The 17,517-nt window shown below is 35.1% G+C and overlaps 1 protein-coding gene across 1 annotated transcript in view; it reads right to left on the bottom strand.

Moving 5' to 3' along the window:
- Window positions 1-17,517, bottom strand: part of NAALADL2 (N-acetylated alpha-linked acidic dipeptidase like 2) — a 1,592,461-nt gene that overhangs the window by 1,240,516 nt on the left and 334,428 nt on the right. The window contains exon 3 of the mRNA XM_040249092.1: window positions 10,761-10,869. The gene's annotated coding sequence lies outside the window, so the exon portion shown is untranslated. The remainder of the gene's footprint in view (window positions 1-10,760; window positions 10,870-17,517) is intronic.

Below are 17,517 nucleotides of genomic sequence, written 5' to 3'. Positions count from 1 at the left end.
CAAAGAAGGCTAATTTTCAGACATGTTGAACACTAATTATATCTAAAGTATTCACTGGTCTTAGAGTGACCAACGATTCAGGTTTGTCTGACTTCATTTGTATGTTAACCACTCAACTGTGTCAAACTCTTTGTAACCCCATGAACTGTAGCCCACCATGCTCTCTGTCTATGGAATTCTCCAGGCAAGAATACTGGAGTGGATTGTCATTCCCTTCTCAAGAGGGTCTTCCTGACCAATAAAGCAGAAGCAGATGTTTTTCTGGAACTCTTGCTTTTTCGATGATCCAGTGGAGACTGGCAATTTGATCTTGCCGGGGTCCAGCCCCAGTGGATCCAGGGAATTTGAAGCGGGGACAGAGTCGGTGAGGAAAGATTTATTTACTCAGAGATATAAAGAGAAATTAGGAAAGAATAATGTAGTACGAAAATTAGTGAGAAAAGAGGCTGAATAACTTGGTTTACGTGGAAAACCAATAAAGTTCCAAGACAAGGAACTTGCACCATCTACATAGGCCACGGGCGCCCGCTTGAACAGTGGAGGGTGCCCTTCCTTGGGCTCCCTCTCGCGTGGGTCTTAGAAGCCAGGGCAAATAAGTAGACATGGTGAGCCTCCACGCTCCAGATGGGAATTCAGCCAGAAAAGGGAGAAAAGAATGACATGGGGGAGCCAAGCTTCGGTGCCAGACCCACAACTTTATTTTCAAAAGCAGCTTATATACCCCAAGATGTACATAAAGAAATAATGGAATATGCAGAGTTATGCAGGGGCAGCAGTCCTGACCCTTATTGAGACCAGGTTTTCCTCTTGCATACCTTCCTGTATACAAAAGGTCTTAGGTGGTTTACATTATCTTCTGGCCAGGGGGCCTGTTAACATTTTTATGGCTCTTTTCCTAGATAAATGCCTATCAACCAGAAAACTATTTTTCCCTAGAAGTGTTTTTTCTTTAATCTGCATCACCCTCAAAGTAATAAATAAAGTTATATTCCTGTAGAACAAAGGTGCAGTGTGTTATAACAAAGAAAGTACTTAACTCAAAGATCTAATGTTGCTAATGCCAGGGCTACTACCTGTTTTTTCTACATACCAACTATATCAACAAATAAAAGATATGAAAACTTGGCAGCAAGTATTGGCTCAACAAATGAAACCCTTAATCAGTCCTATTCTAATGATTTTGGCTCCTCAGAAGCCCCTACATTCCTAGGATGTTTTAAGCTTCCTGTGCCTCTGGAGGTCGGGAGGCTGCAAACAATCACATGCACAGCTGTAAGAGTCCAGCAGACAGGCTAGAAAGCCATCAGAGGGGTTTTTGGATTGAAACACTCTTATTATGCCCAGGAGACTTATTATCTAAAAGCTCTAAATTAACTTTTTCCAGAAAAAGGTGGTGGGGGGACAGCCCCCTGTTAATGTCAGAAGAGTAAGTGGAAAGCATAACACAGTAAACCAGGCAGACTCTGGTTTTGGGGGTAGATGATCAAGAATTTCCAGGGGGACCCCTGAGGCTCGATCCCACCTTTGCGTATGCCGAGCCTCCTTCCTCAAGACCTTTGCCATGAGCGGGGTTCCTCATGCTGGCTCCCAGCACTCTGGTTCCTCTGCCTTTTCTAAATCTAGCTTGTACATCTGAAAGTTCACAGTTCACATACTGTCGAAGCCCGGCTTGAAGAATTTTGAGCATTACTTTACTAGTGTGTGAGATGAATGCAATTGTGCAGTAGTTTGAGCATTCTTTGGCATTGCCTTTCTTTGGGACTGGAATGAAAACTGACCTTTTCCAGTCATAACCCATATGGCAGCCCTCAAAAATTGAGTTTTAAAGTAATCTCTTTTTAGCTTCAAATAGATATGGTATAGATGATTCACTTTCAGTAGTTATTGTCACTATTTTTCTTCCAACTACTGACATTGCCAACTCTGATTTTAGTTTATAATAATGAAGTATCCATCGCTTGAAGACTCTGAGTGATGTTACTTATGTTTGAAACCTAAGTGTATTGTAATTGTGAGCATTAACAGTTATCTTTCACTTTTGCCTGTGGATTGACTATGTACTTTGAAGCTAAGGGTAATTTAATTTTAGCATTGTGAATATTGTGTCCACAAAACTCTTGTGGCCTAAAGTTCAGATAATGAAATGTGTGAATTATAATAATGCCAATGTTGGGATCATCCAGACAACTGTATTATTTTAATAATAGCTAGAAAGACACATACAATTTGATTAGAAAGTAAAGTAACCAAGATAGAGCACTCTATACCAAAGGCAGAAAGGATTTGGCATTGGACATGATGGAAAAGGGATGTGAAAGCACGTAGAGCCTAAATTTTGGAAATCCTAGGTTAAGCAAGCAAGTACTTCTAAAGCAATTTTTTTTTAATCTCCCCCCAAAACACCAATGCTCAGTCAAAAATAGACACTGTAGTCTGTGAGCACACCACAAGAGTAAACACACTTACTGCCATCCAGCTGATTATTCTATCAAGATAAATACAGATACATTTCCTGAATTAGAGGTTGCAACCATGTAGGCAAACAAAAGGAGAAAATTTTGATAATAGATGTGCTGGCCTAGTGCAGCACAGACCTGATTGTCAGACCTCATTAACAACAATCATGATTTTACAGTATATCAAGTGATGAACTGAATCATATCAACAATGAAAAAAAAAATTCCTCTTGTTCTTAGATGCTTTGATTTGGAAAATGGAATTTAAAATCACCTTCTTGATTTTTATAAGGATACTGTAAAACCACAGAGAAGATAAAGAATGCTGGTATCTTGTCCAAATAAGACCTAGACTCTGCCCATTGTATTAGTTTCCTATTGCTGCCATAACAAATTATCACAAACTTACTGACATAAAACAACACAAATTAATTTTATTACCATTCTGGAGGTCAGGATTCTGAAATGACACTCACTGGATTAAAATCAAGGCATCAGGGCTAAAAATCAGGCTATTACCGTGTTGTTTTTTTTTTTTTTTTAATCTTTCTAAATGCTGTAGGGAAGAATCTGTTTTCTTGATTTTCAGGCTTCTAGAGGCCACCTTCATTCTTTTTCTTGGAGTCCCTCATATCTTCAAAGCAATCAAGGTCTGGTTGAATCTATATATCACATCACTCTGACACTAACTCTTCTGTCTCCCTCTTTCACATTTAAAGGTCCTCTGATTACTACATTGGGTCCACCTGACCATTCAAGGATATTCTTCCTACCTTAAAGAGGGGTTGATTAATAACCTTAATTCTGCTCCTGCTAAGTCACTTCAGTCATGTCCGACTCTGTGTGACCCCATAGACTGCAGCCCACCAGGTTCCTCCGTCCCAGGGATTCTCCTGGCAAGAGTACTGGAGTGGGGTGCCATTACCTTCTCCAAACCTTAATTCTATCTGCTACTTTAATCTCATTTTGTCTTGTAACATAAAATACTCACAAATTCCAGGCATTAGGAGGTGACCACCTTAGGAGACTATTATTCTATTAAAAGCAAAGTATTCTTTGCTTTTAAAGGAAAGATAAAGAGTAAAAATCCCTTATGGTATCATGAGACAGAAAGAAACATAACATTGTTATTTTGTGTTAAATGAGGTAATATGTGCTTACTTAGTAGCTTTGCTTTTAAATTCTTCATTTAAAAGCTCAAATTTATTTATTTTAAAGATTAACAATAATATAGCTTATAAAATTTAAAACAGTAAAAGTTCAAAAAATAAACTGCTCTATCAGAGGTAAGAATGAAACATTATAAAAATATTGCTTTTATATATTATATTTTTATTAGTCCAGTTAATTACTGCTAATTGTCATTTTTTACTATTCTACTGAGATTTTGTTTACTAACAATTATGTAACAGAAAGGTAAATATATAAGTAATACTATATAATTTCATAAATGCCTAGTTTTCATATGCTAATGTTAAAGTAATAATAGACATGGATATAATTATGTTACATTATATTATGCTATGTTATGTTAGTTTTTTTGGACTGGAATGGTATGACAAGATGGCTCTCTAAACAGTTAATTTAATATTTGGATCTAAGCCAAAGAGATTGATCTGAACTGGAAGTATTTGGGAGTTAAAAAATATCAATCCCACCTTTGTGTTGCTTTCTACATGCTCACACTACAATATCACTCTATCTTGTAATTATTTGCACAACCATTAAACAGTGAACATTGTGAGGGAAAGTAGGATAGCTTAATGAACTTTGTTCTTCTTGTACCCAATATAGTGTCTGGCATATAACAGATTCACATAAATATTTGTATGAAATTGTCTCTTTGAAAAGTTTTTTAAAGTATTTTTAAAAATACTAACATGTCATCTGTGGTGGAATATTTTATATAAGAAAGAGTAAAAGAAATAAGAGAATGAGTTTTGCAGCAGTATTAGAAACTTTTTATTTAAAAGATGAACATTCAGCTTGAAAAAAAATCAATTTTAGAAACAGTTCTCTTGGAAACACAAATATAAAAAGATGTTTCAAGGACAAGGACTTCATAAAGTATGAAATCCATACTATGTAAGTTAATAAGAGACCATATGTCAAATTTGCAAGGAAATGTTATAGATGTATTTCAGTTATATAAGGAAATGAAGCCAAGGGTAAGACAATTTTCAGTATCAAGTACTAAATGAATTGCTGCCAAACTGATTAATATGGTTTGGTTAAAAGTTGATATCTTTGAAATTTATATGAAAAAGTTTATGTAAAAAAGCTTTACAAAAAACTTATGAAATCAGGCACAAGATAAATAAAAACTGATTTATCTGTATAAAGCTGAAGTTAATGAGTTGGGGAATCTTCCCCTTTAAAATATTATTTAGCTCTTAATGATTGACTTTTGATTCCCTATATGATTACTGTTCTTCTGTTTCATTAGAATAGAAAAGACATTATTTCAAAATTATCTTCTGAGATAAATACAACACTCTTAAAGAAAATATTTTATTTTATTTAATTTTTTTAATTTATTTTTTATTTTACTTTACAATTCTGTATTGGTTTTGCCATACATTGACAAATAGGACCTAATTAAAATTAAAAGCTTCTGCACAACAAAGGAAAATATAAGCAAAGTGAAAAGACAGCCTTCCGAATGGGAGAAAATAATAGCAAATGAAGCAACTGACAAACAACTAATCTCAAAAATATACAAGCAACCCCTGCAGCTCAATTACAGAAAAATAAACAACCCAATCAAAAAATGGGCCAAAGAACTAAATAGACATTTCTCCAAAGAAGACATACGGATGGCTAACAAACACATGAAAAGATGCTCAACATCACTCATTATTAGAGAAATGCAAATCAAAACCACAATGAGGTACCATCTCACACCAGCCAGAATGTCTGCAATCCAAAAATCTGCAAACAATAAATGCTGGAGGGGGTGTGGAGAGAAGGGAACCCTCCTACACTGTTGGTGGGAATGCAAACTAGTACAGCCACTATGGAGAACAGTGTGGAGATTTCTTAAGAAAATATTTTAAAAGTTAATGTAATTTTGATCTTCAAGGACAGATTCTAATAATATAAAAGTTACCATTTCTACCATAAATGGTACAATGAAATTTAAATATTTATTATAGTTAGATTAGTTTGTGAATTTTACATATTTCAAATGCACGGTATAGCTCAAAACAAAAGACTATTCCAATGATAGTATTAAAATGTAATTTAAAGGAAATAGACTATAAGTCTTCTCCTAACAAAGCTAATCTCATTCTGAGTAGATTAACTTAAAGAATCTAGATGAAATTACATTGCAGGTATGGGAGTACTTATGCACAGACTATAAAAAGTTCATCAAGACTTTTGCCATTACTGCTCTTCCCTATCTATCCCTTGCATGGAACTTAGAATATCAGTAAGAGTCTATTTCAGTTCATTGAGTTAGAAATGCACAGCCCCTGAGCGTTAGAAGATTATTTGTGATGCTATGTTTTATTTTTCCATTGAAATGCTACTGTTAGATCATTTAACTGCCCTATTTTATTTTATTTTTTATTAGTCTATACCCTAAGGAAAGGCTGCCTCTTAAGGAAAATAAAATAGAGAATCAATTCTGCAGCAAATCACATTTATTAACAGGTTAGTGAGAACCTCAAGAAAAATAAAAATTGTGATAATTGCATCTGCTTCAGTTTAAAGAGACCCAGGAATGGGTGGTAAATGTCAGGCAGCATAAAACGCCTTTAACAGACTCCAGAATCCAGCAAGTCACTAATACGTGATTTCTAATTAGTTTGTAGTTTGTCACTGTTAAACCAAATCAAATCTAATTGACCAGAAAATTTTGGTTGGATTGTACTCAACTATGGCTAAATTTTTACTGTTATTATTCTGGTTTCTTTGTGAACATCTCAACTTTACTGCATCATTAAACCTTAAATTAGATTTTGATAAGAATATTTCATAAAATTTTTCAAACAACTGCAATATTCATACAGCACTACAGTATTCTTAAATCCACTGTCATGTTTTTTAAAAAACCATTTAAATTGTACCCATTCTTTCTGGGTTATTAAAAACAATGGCACTTAATTAAACACTTCATTTGAAAGCCATGACTAACAAATGTCAAATGCTAAAGGTGAACCCATGTTAAATGCATGTCAGAACATTTTTCATATCATGTAGGGAATTCAAGTCTGAGAGTTCTCAGTTTCAGAATCACTGATGAGGGATATATATATACAAGAAAGGTAGCAATTAACTACTTCAATTTAGAAGCTTGCATTACTTTATTTTCATGTTGAGAATCATAATCTAAGCAATAGTTTAGACATATCTGCTGTCAATTCTCAAAAATCTAGAAAAATAATATAGAAATGATTGTTGTCTAAATATTTACTTTGTCCTTATACTCTGTGTGTTCAGTTCAGTTGCTCAGTCATGTCCAACTCTTTGATACCCTCATGAACCATAGCACGCTAGGCCTCCCTGTCCATCACCAACTCCCAGAGTTCATCCAAACCCATGTCCATTGAGTCAGTGATGCCATCCAACCATCTCATCCTCTGTCATCCCCTTCTCCTCCTGCCCTCAATTTTTCCCAGCATTAGGGTCTTTTCAAATGAGTCAGCTCTTTGCATCAGGTGTCCAAAATATTGGAGTTTCAGCTTCAACATCAGTCCTTCCAATGAACACCTAGGACTGATCTCCTTTAGGATGGATTGGTTGGATCTCCTTGCAGTCCAAGGGACTCTCAAGAGTCTTCTCCAACACTACAGTTCAAAAGCGTCAATTCTTCGGCACTCAGCTTTCTTTATAGTCCAACTCTCACATCCATACATGACCACTGGAAAAACCATAGCCTTGACTAGATGGACCTTTGTTGGCAAAGTAATGTCTCTGCTTTTTAATATGCTGTCTAGGTTGGTCATAACTCTGTGTGTTACTAAAGCACTGAAAATAAACACACATGAATTTATTCCTGAAAGAGTATGAAAAAAAAAATGCTTGCTCACACTGGTAATTTTTTTTTTTACAAAATGCCTCTATAAGACAATAAAATAACATTATTAGAAACCTCCATATAGGTTGTTTTATATTTTATCTGCTGACATTTTCACTTGTTTGCTTATTTTTATTTTCCACAATATGTGCAGCCTTCAGAGAACATCAAGTATGTTTGAAAAAAAGAGCTAATGCTTTTTGCTAATGTCAGATGTAATGGGCCAGTCAAGGAACAGATCTAACCAGTTCTGATCAGTCTGGGCACTAATATGCAAGTCTTTCAGTTATCAAAGAAATAGACAGAAAATACATTACATGACAAGATGGTTGGACTACAGCATCTAATATGAAAGTGGAATTGAGTAGGACTCTATGAGTTCTTCTAGGGATAGACCCCTCCCCGTGTCTCTGCTACAGCCTCTCTGAAGTACCCAGATAACAAGATCTCATACATATTTCCTAAATTTTTTCAGATAGCTAATGCAAAATGAAAGAAATTAACTACTTGATGTTCAAGAATATGTAGCCCACAGACATTTTGGCATCTAAGGACTGATCACCATCAACCAATCAGAGAACTGTGCAAGAACTGATCACATACTCTGTAACACGCTCCCCCTACCCTCTGCCATCCCCACTGGACTTTTAAAAATGCTTTGCTGAAACTCTTCTGGGAGTTCGGAGTTCTTTGAGCACAAGCCACCAGTTCTCCTTGTATGGCCCTGCAATAAATCTCTCTCTGCTCCAAACTCTGACATTTCAGAGTGTTTGGCTTCATTGTGCATCAGGTACACAAAGTAGTCAACCCTAAAGGAAATCAACCCTGCATATTCATCAGAAAGATTGATGCTAAAGCTGAAGCTCCAATGCTTTGGCCACCTGATGAAAAGAGCCAACTCATTAGAGAAGACCCTGATGCTGGGAAAGATTGAAGGCAGGAGGAGAAGGGGACACCAAAGGATGAAATGGTTGGATGGCATCACTGACTCAATGGACATGAGTTTGAGTACATTCCAGGAGATGGCAAAGGACATGAAAGCGTAGCACACTGCAGTTCATGGGGTCACAGAGTCAGACACGACTTAACTGAACAATAACAACAATCAAAGGGCATTAAAAGCCTTTTAAAATATTACATCAAAATTACATATCTTAACACAGGAGCAGTTTCTACTAACAAGAGAAAAAATTATCTCAAAGATCTCATGTCTCAAGCAATATAGCCATTCTCAAAATGATCATACCTGAAGTAACATGCATACTTCTACAAATGCACATGATTATTAAATTAAAAACTATGCAAGTAACTAAGAAAGAAGAAGCTGTTGAGAGGGCTCAACTAAATGCATTGAAACCCCAGTTCCCTCTAATTTTCCCTTTGGCACTGGGATAACACACACAGCTCCCCACAGTCATGAGTTCAGTTTTCTTGCAGACATGTATTCTGATTTGAATTGTGCCACAGAGACTAGATAAGACTCCCAGAATATATTGACTTGGCCCACTTCCCTTCTTCTACTAGGCTTGTAGTGTAATTACCATTAGCATCTGATAAAATGTACTTATCTCAACTAAAATATGGGTTTAAATGTGATCAGAGAAATATATAACATGGCTGTAAAAATTAAAAATAAAAATGCAAAGTAAAACTGATGAAACAAGAATTTTACATTATAAAGTATACTTATTTAAACTACAATGATTATTTTTTCATATAAAATACGTTTTAAAATATTAGTTAAAACATGAATCAAAAGACATTAGGACTTTAAAATACTTCATAAAAAAATCATCCAACTAGTCCCAAACAGGTGGTATTTCTCTCCTTTAGTTATTCACATGATTTTTTTCAGTGAAAATACTCATAAAGAGAGAAGCTACTAAACTGGTAATTTATAAAATATGTTTTATGCTTGTATTATAGTACTGGATTCAAAGTTCTCATTCCAGGACAATAAAGAATTAAAAAAAAAATCCCTCACAATAAAATATTAAACTGATGAATTATTATGGTCAAAAATCACCTTTCCCACTGATACTAATGTATAATTCAAAGGGAAATTCAAACCAAAACTATTCAATTTTATTTCACTTATTTATTTTAAATTACTTAAAAAGGAATAGACACAGAGCTCAATAGAGGCTAGGCAATATTGTGTTTTGCATAGAAACAAAATTTTACAAACATAGATTGAGTTGGAAATGACCTTAGAATTTATTCAATGCAGTAGCCAAGTTCAATCCTCTTTCTGCGTCACCCTTCCTCACCCCACATGATTTACTTGTTTGTCCAGCTTTACAATACTTGAACTTGAACAGCTTTCAGACACAGCCTCTCTCTCCCTATAGACTCATCATTCCCTACTGTCTCACATCCAGACACTCCATTCAATTAATATTAATATATTACATGCTTCATCTTCAAGGCTCAAGAATTTGCTACCTTTCTTTGTTTAACTTTTTCATTTCAGAACCTAGACAACAGTCAAAAGGTTAAAGTGGTTCATGCCAATTCCTTACCTATCTTGAAGGTCATGCTGGATCACCTCAGATTTCCTAGCTGTTGGTTCTGTGCTGTTTTTTGAACCTTTGCAACATCCATGTCATTTAAAGTTTTCTACATAGTAAGCTTGAACCAGCAGTGGAACATTGATGCAGCAATTGTTTTACAGAAAAAAAAGTATTTCAATCATACACTAGCATCATCTGCTCAAAATAGGAGTTCTCCAGGAAGAACTATAAACAGTCTTTAAAATGTGTCTTTATACTCTAATGCCTAAATGGAAGTCCACAGTCTACATGTGGCCATATATAAACTGATGTCCCACAAGGTCATCAGACCTATATAAACTTGGAATAAACAAGAAAAGCAAAAAACATGCCATATCATGACACAAACTGCACTGCTGCCATGATTTTAAAATAAAATACTGAATCAACTTAAGTTAAAAAAGAGAATAATTTGATTACTTACAATAAAATTACAATTGTATAAAAATCAATTGATATCTCAAAGGCAAGGAAATTGTACCAATTTTGATTGCCACACAGAAATTAAAGTATTTAGATAGTGCTTTCCCCAAAATGGGCTCAATTCCATGAAATAAAAGATGAATAGAAATTGGAATACATAAGATTTTGTCACAGAATAATGCTCACATTCTTCTCTCTTTTTCAAAATTAGCAGCTATTGGCACATTATAGACGTATGCCAAGTAATCTTATAAAAGTTGATTCAAGAGTAAAAGTCATATTCTAATTAAAACAATTAGATCTTACTTCAATCAAATGATCCTAGTGCAACCAGAGGGTCTTTGTAGGTCACAGGACTCTGACAAGCTGAACAGAGGGCTCTTCATCCAGGTGCTTAACAGTCAAAACTCATTTCCTGTTCATAAATTAGAAAAACGAAGATGATCAATTTAAATTGGGAGTTGTATTAGATAATCTATCAGTTGGGTTTTGAATTTTATTCTTTAGTTAATACTTTTCAGAACTATATTATCAGTTCTTTTTAGGATAAGTAGCCTGAAATTCTTCATACTTTTTAGAAGTCAATAATGCACAAATAGACATTAATTTTTAATCATAGTATTTTATTTCAAGAACAAATATATACACAAACATACAAATATTTTCCTATCTTTCTCTCATTTTCAAGTGTTTATATATATACCTTAATTTAGCTAGCCTAAGTGGAACACTTACCTTGCACCATGCACTACTAAACACAATAAAAAATAAAGCAGAAGACACGTAACTGGACATGGTGACTTATGTCTATTGAAAGAAGGGATTAACCAAAGGAAGAAATACATAGTAGAAAGAATACATCTAGGACTGAAAACCTTGTTCTTCTGTTGAACACCTCTGTGACATGGTAATTGATGTTATTGTTTAAATATTAATTTAAATTTGGGATAAAAACAGGTGAAGAATGATTGTGAGAATTGGAGACATTGTATATAATAACACGCTGAGCACATTTCCTCACATATACTAGGTGCTCAATAATTAATTGATGTTTTGTAGTATTTTAGGATATTGGCACTCTGTCCCTATTATTTTATATCTTCAAATGCTATTCTGCATTTTATATTTATAGACTTTGATATTAAGTAATAATTCCATAATTATAGAACCACTTATTTTTTTTTACTTCCCCTCTTTAATTTTATATTTTCATCTTAGCTTTGAAATATCTGAAAGCTACCCTGTGTTTTCATCACCTTTTTAAAATTATTCCCCCAAAATAAGCTATCATTTTCTTCAACCAAGATCGACTTGCAGCATTGCATAAACTTCTGACTAGGGAAAAAAGATCTTGCCCCATCATTGGGTTAGTTCATTTTCTTTTTGCTCTCCTAATTATTTCTCCCTCATTTGAAAATTTCACGTCTGCCTTAAGCTTTTTGTAATAGGAAACAATGGGTCATAAAGTACTAAACTTCCAAAATATAGAATAAAATAATATTTCTTCATTTTTATCTTAAATTTCTTCTGCTTTCAGAGAAAAATTACTTAAGGTAGATCCCATAGATTCATCCAATTTGGAAGCCTCTTCCAACTTCTTTTCTTTTCTCATAAATTTCAAAGCTTCTTGTTAAGAGTAACAAAACTTTTTTTAATACAAAAATGATAAGATTTCTAAACTCACCTATTATCAAATAAAGTTCTTGGCTCAATTTTAGTGACATACATCATCTATATGGACATATACACACATTCATACATATAGGTCAGGACATTTTAGAATATCTCATTTGTGGTGAATAAAAGGGTTGTCCAGTCGGGAGGACTGAAGGCCACTTAATTGCTTAATTCTCAACTTTTATTTAAAAGGACCTCAAGATTCCATTTATGGGCATCGTTGTGCAAGAAATAATCATTGTCTTAGTACCAACGTAAACTTCTACTATCCCTCAACATTGAAAATGAAGGAATCATAATAAAAATGGTATAGGCATGCTTACAAAAAGACTTAAGTTACAAGGCACAGGAATTCCAAGTCACACGGGACTTGTCCTTCTAACCCTCTCAGCATCTAACTAGATAAGATGGCAAACTGCCATCTGCATCCCTGCATTTGATTAAAAATTAAACTATATAGGATGGGCTAGATAGATGAAAAGTAATGTCATTTTGTCTAAAATAATGCCTTCAATCAATCCCCCTTGCTTTTCCTAACCCCAGATTCAATGTTATGTTTACTAAATGAAATGAACTCTCGTTTCATCTATTGAAATGCATTATTAAAGATGTGATTTTCTCACATTCTTAGAGAAACTTGCCTGAATTAGTTCCTTGTGGAAGTTTCAAATATTACCTAAAGTCAGAATACTGGAACAAGAAGGAAGCCTGGAGATTCTCACTCAAATACTCACACCAACACTGACCATTAGCTCCCACCATTTTATTTGATAATAGACTCCATCCAGACCCTATGTCCAGTATTTTGGGAATAAAATCTCAGAAATAAAAATCCCCACTTATTAATGGAGAATTTTTCCTATATACAGAGTCTTTTAAATGATATACATTGTATCAGAAAGACAAAATGGCACAACTCTTTGGAAACTGTCTTTAGTTTTTATGGCTTGATAAAAACATATTAATACTCTAATTTTGGGTTTTCTTAATCACAGTATGTAAAAACAAACAAAAGAGCAACATAATACACACTCTTTTCCAATTTAGAAAACTTTCTCTGGGATTAATATATCACTAACAACCATCATTTTTCAGGTTGTCATTTTACTAGGAGATTATGAAGGATGACTTCATAAAACAGTTTTCTTCTTGATTCTACTGATCAAGAATTAACAAAAATCTCCTGTTGTCAATCACCTAAATTTTATTGTCAGTTTAACATCAATTGAAAATTCACCATGAAACAAGCATATAATCTTCAAGTATTATATGTGAATTTTGGATTTTTTAATGTCTTGATCCACATCTGAGATTCTTGTCATCAAGGACTATGCCTTAGTTAGCTGTGCCCCCAGGACCTATCACTGTGGCAATATATGGAGTATGTACAAGGGTTAATTAAATGGCATCTGTGACTCAGCATTTCTAATACTTTTCACATCACAGATCTCCTCACAGCCTGCTGGAAGAACACACTGAGTATTCCTTCCCTGTCTTTTCTTGTACTGACCTTCCTTTCTAAGACATTTGTTTTGCTCTCTTTTGCTTAGTTTCTACTTATTCTCCAAGATTTACATATATCATGAAATCTATTCTAGCCTAGGCATTTAATTTCTAATTTTTTTAAGGATGGATGCAACACTGAACTCTAATCTTTTGAAGGAGAGTAGGAAAAACAGATTTATACTTCTTAGATATGCCCCCCCCCCCCACAGCTCCTGGCTCAAAGTTGGGCACATAGTTGCTGACTAGTACAGAGGATACAGATGATTCATGAGCTGGGAAAGGTACAAGTCCCTTTTGGATGAAACAGATCAGGGATCAGCAAACTATAGGTCAGGAGCCAAATTCAGCCTGCTATCTGTTTTCATAAATAAAATTTCACTGGAACACGGCCACATCCATTCATCTATGTATTGTCTATAGCGGCTTTCTTGCTATAATAGCAGCACTGAGTAGTTGCGACAGGGACTGTCCGGTCCTCAAGCCTAAAATATTTATTATCTGGTTCATCATAAGTATGCCAATCAATCTATTAGCTCAGTGGTTTTTTAGCATGGCCCAAGATGGTATCTAAGCCATTCACAGCCTTAACCATTGTAGTAAGACAACTCTCTATAATCCACTTATTATATATTGGTCCCTGAACCGGTTGCACTGACATTATCTGGAAACTTGTTAGAAATGCAAAGTCTCACACCCCATCCCAGACAACAGGTCAGAAATTCTGAGATGGGGGCCAGCAATCTGTGATTTTGCCAACTCCTCAAGCAATTCAAATATACACTAAAATTTGAGAACTACTAAGCTAGATAAGCAGAGAAGGCAATGGCAACCCACTCCAGTATTCTTGCCTGGAGAATCCCAGGGATGGGGGAGCCAGGTGGGCTGCCATCTATGGGGTCGCACAGAGTAGACACAACTGAAGTGACATAGCAGCAGCAGCAGCAAACTAGATAAGGTTTCCCTGGTGGCTCACCTGGTAAAGAATCTTCCTGACATGCAGGGGACCCAGAGTCAATCCCTGGGTCATGAAGATCTCCTGGAGAAGGGAATGGCAACCCACTCCAGAATCCTAGGGCAGAGGAGCCTGGTGGGCTACAGTCCATGGGGAAAGGAGCATTTATTAACACCTCGCCATAATGATGTGGCCTGGCTATGGCAGATCCAATTTCTTCAACTGCTACCCCTGGATACAGAGATTTTAAGTGGTGAAAAGATATCAGTTATGTTTCATTTGCCCTAAAATGTAACACTTTGGGTTTACTCTGAAAGAACACTAAGGAACAGGATTACTTTGATGTGGGAATTGCTACAGCACTTTCAGTAAATGCTAATACAGCCACCAGCTGTATATCCAAAGGAAAGACAATATACCAAGTGCCAAAGTGTAAAATCTATTCAAAAACAGATAGAAATATCAAAGCAATATAGCAGATAAGCTCCAGTTTTTATAGGACTGCCTGTCAAGACAAACCTCTGCTCAGTGATTCTCAGCAGGGATACAGGAGAAGTGGACTACAGCTCAGTTGGAAACTCTGTTAATCAAGGATTTGTTCCAACATGCATATCCCCAGTGCTAAGTCTCAAATGTGGCCAGATAGAATGTTCTGTGATAGTGTGTGGGTAGCAATAAGGAATAATCACTATCAAGCCTTGTAGAAGATAGTAACTAGCTAGTATTTGCTCTGGAAAAATATATATTAAATGCATTATATAATATATACAGTTTTCATGAAGTAATATTTGTTAAACTTTACAGTAAAACCCCCTTCTTCATTATTTCTCTCCAAAATATAGATTAGCACTAGCAGCTATAGCTATGATATGACAGGGTTACAATCTATAAAAATAATGGCAACATATTGATAAGAGATAAGTGTAATAAAGTTTTTTTTCTGCAAAGACCCTTGTCACAATATTTTATATTTAATGCTAAAAGCTCAGCAGCTGTTTCAAGAAACAACAGTAAAATTATTTAACCTATTTCAGAGTCTCTTTATAAAGGTTAAAAGAAACATGTCAATCAATAAAAATAAACTATTGACTGATAGCCTCTAGAAAGTTCAAATTATTTCCTAGTCATAAAAAATCATTATGCTTCCCCACAACAGTATAACCATTATTTCTTTTTTGATAAATGGCACACAGATTGCATATGCCTAAAATCTATGTAAGCATTTTATTCAATGTCCATTAAAGCATGACTCTATTTTGACAACTATCTATGGAAAATAGGAAAAGCATTCCTATCCTCTGTGTAATACGAAATTGGGAAATATGGGCCTGGATTGCATACCTATGAATTCAGTAAATGATTGATGATGGTTAAGATGATCTGTTAGACTGATTTAAGACTTAAAATTCACACATTTAAATCAAGGATTGATTTGGGACCCTTATATATGAGTGCATGCTCAGTGACTTTGTCCTGTCTGACTCTTTGCAACCCTATGGACCATAGGCCACCAGGCTCCTCTGTCCATGGGATTCTCTAGGCAAGAATACTGGAGTGGAATGCTATGCGCTCCTCTAGGGGATCTTCCCAACCCAGGGACCAAATATGGGTCTCCTGCAAACCCTGCATTGGAGGTGATTCTTTACCACTGAGCTACTAGGGAAGCCCACTCTTACATATAACACAGTTCAATTCAAAGAGGAAGAATGTATAGTTATCTCTATATAGGAACTATCAGCTTGTGTAAAGATTAAAACTATGCTTCATTCAGAAATAACTCACAGTGGGGAGACCTAATACCTACCTAAAAAGACAGCAAGTCATAACCAGCATCAAACAGGAAGCAGCAGAGGGGGAGTGGGTGACAGAAAGCAATTAGGAATAGTGCTCTAAAATTTTAAGGAGTGGAAAATTAGGCTAAATATTAGAAACCTTTCACAGCAAGTCCATTAGCCTCTAGAATCAACCTTCAGTTGAAATTTCTTCAATTGAGTTATTTAAAATTAGATAAGGGCCCATTTTGCCAAAATACTATAGGGAATTATTATTCATAGGGAATGATCGTAAGGTGTACTAAATGAAATATTTTTTTCTTTTACTCTTAAGTTAGATCTTTTGCATGTCTGTCATGATTTCACACACATTAAAAAACTGTGAGGCGATGAAAATGCTCTGAAAATTATTCTTACTATTATACCATATTAATTTGTACAGTTTTTATTTTTTCAAAATAAGAGGAAGATAAAATAAATAATTGAGAAATAAAAATTACTGTTGAATATTTCACTAAAAATACTAAATTCAAGGAAAAGTTCTATTAAAAGATAGTATATTCATTTATAAAATTAGTATAGTTAAAACCATATTTAATTACTAGCAATGCCCCACTACAATACATAACACCAGAGTTGGTAATCAATAAATACTAAATGAATAAGTGAACACCTCCCCTCTGGAGATTGTTTCTTCTAGGTTTTATGTCCTGGAGATGAAGGCTTATTAAAAATCAGTCAGTTCCTTCATAAGACTGACTAAGAAGTAAGTGGTTATTTTCCCCCAAGGTAAAAGAAACCTGACTCTTCCTTCCAGATCACTTGTCAGTAATTGGATGGTTACTTAGCCTTAGGCTGCTAGGCTTTGTGCTGTATGTCAAGTTCTTGATCCAAGTCAGGTAGCCCAAAAAGTACTTTGTCTTTCTGGATTTCATACTTACAATGCCACCATTCCTAACAGCTGTTTGTCATATAAATTCAAATTTGTGGCTTCAGAGATATTGCTGCCTGCTCAATTAACTCAAAAGGATTACAGATGCAAGTTATGTCAGTTCAGTTCAGTCACTCAGTCATGTCCATCTCTTTGCAACCCCATGGACTGAAGCATGCCAGGATTCCCTGTCCATCACCAACTCCCAGAGCTTGCTCAAACTCA

The sequence above is a fragment of the Oryx dammah genome, unplaced genomic scaffold (genome assembly GCF_014754425.2).
Source record: "Oryx dammah isolate SB20612 unplaced genomic scaffold, SCBI_Odam_1.1 HiC_scaffold_2, whole genome shotgun sequence".
Classification (NCBI taxonomy): domain Eukaryota; kingdom Metazoa; phylum Chordata; class Mammalia; order Artiodactyla; family Bovidae; genus Oryx; species Oryx dammah.
The sequence above is the reverse complement of the archived record's forward strand: the minus strand, read 5'-3'. Positions and strand labels throughout refer to the sequence as shown.